Below are 2,153 nucleotides of genomic sequence, written 5' to 3'. Positions count from 1 at the left end.
AGCCTAGTACTTATTCTATTGGTTACTTTTGCCAAACCACTAAGTTATGGGGACATAAACACACCAACATCAGTTGTCAAGCGATGATGGGGAGACTAACGCAGACACACAAATACATACATACATATATATATATATATATATATACATACAATGGGCTTCTTTCAGTTTCCGTCAACCAAATCCACTCATAAGGCTTTGGTCGGCCTGAGGATATAGTAAAAGACACTTGCTTAAGATGCTACGCAGTGGGACTGAACCCAGGACCATGTGGTTTAATTTATATTATTAAAAAATTAAAAAATAATAAATTAAACTGATTAGAACTACCAGTGAAATCATTCTTTTTCTTTTTTCAAATATACCCAACTGTATCAAGGATCTCACACATTTTCCTACACATTATATATAATATATATATAAATGATGATGATATGTATATATATATATATATATATATATATATATATATACATATATATATAAGAAGATACTTGCCCAAGTTGTTATGCAGAGGGATTGAATCTAGAACCATGCAATTAGGAAGCAAACTTAACACACAGCCACTTACACATGTATGTGTGTCTGTATGTATAGACGCATGTATAGATGCTTGTATGTATGTACGTACGTACGTACACATACTGAAAGAGGAACAAGAAGCTCGAAATGTACATTTTCCCAGTGAAAATCAGTACGGTCAAAAAATTTTAAAAAGTGCTTCACATCTTTCAAGAAGCATAGGATGTATCATGCTATAATAATAATAATAATAATAATAATAATAAAGATAATAATAAATCTCACGAGTCATTAACTCAAACAAAGTTGAGAGGGGGTGTCATTGTCACAAATATGATCGTTGTTGCAATTAATTTTCTTTTCCTACTTATTATTCTTATCATTAGTGTCATTATTGTTAGTAGTAGTAGTAGTAGTAGTAGTAGTAGTAGTTGCAGCAGCAGCACTGGTTCTATTATGTAGATGTCTCTTATAAAAGGGGGAAGAAATAAGGAAAATAAACAAAAAAAGTATCTCCATTTCTAGAAAATGACGACATTCTGAAGATTAAACGCCTGTATTTTTGTGACACCATATTTCATAATGTATAAGTATTCTAAGGTCAAATGAAGTTTTCTTAAAAATACATACAAATATATCTGTATACGCGCACACATTCACACACACACAATCAAAAGTAAGCAGAGATCAAACATGATACTTCACTTTGATGGAAAAATAGTGAAAGAATACACCAAAGGCAAGAAACTGACAAAAGGTCACAAAGTTGTAAGTGTATATTGTAAAGGAGAAGACACATTGCTGGGAATACCTCCTTGTATGAATTCCACTGGAGAATGTCAGACTGAAGACGTAATAGATGTTTGGGAATCATATGGACTAAAGAATGAAATCTAAGTATTAGTCTTTGATACAATTCCATCAAACACAAGAAAGGAAACGGGTATGTGTATGTGTATTTATACATACATACATACATACATACATATATATATATATATATATACATACATGCACACACATGTATATATATTTGGTTGCACAAATGTGCAGAAAAATATTCAATAGAAGTTCAAGGATGTATTCATTTATTGACAGCTGAAGTTGTCACACTGTAACTACTCAGAGTTGCCTCGAGGTACATGATATGAGAACCTTGAAATAGCAACTGAAACTTGAGTGTGAGACACACACACACACACATGCAATTATATACATACATGTATATAGATATATAAATACACATGCATTTATATGCACACATATAAATGTATTTTGAAATAATAGCATGTAATTCAATCTCAAAACAATTTCTCACGAAGATATGTCTAAAATAGTATTGTATTAAAAATATATGTAAATATATGAAACATGACAGTTTAAAAATTTGTTAATAGATCTTACAATCGTTTCACGAAAGTATTGTCATTATAATGGAATCCCTTGTTGATACACATTGATAGATAATACTTCCGCTCGTCAGAGATGGAGAATATATCGAATATATCGAATGTTGTTTTAAAATTAGAAAAATATATGAGAAAGTATTTTTGAAAAATAGATTAAAATTTACTGGGTTACAAAAATACTTTCTCATATATTTTTCTAATTTTAAAACAACATTCGATATA

Source organism: Octopus bimaculoides, chromosome 16 (genome assembly GCF_001194135.2).
Source record: "Octopus bimaculoides isolate UCB-OBI-ISO-001 chromosome 16, ASM119413v2, whole genome shotgun sequence".
In the NCBI taxonomy this organism is placed as follows: Eukaryota; Metazoa; Mollusca; class Cephalopoda; order Octopoda; family Octopodidae; genus Octopus; species Octopus bimaculoides.
Note: the sequence above shows the minus strand (reverse complement) of the source record.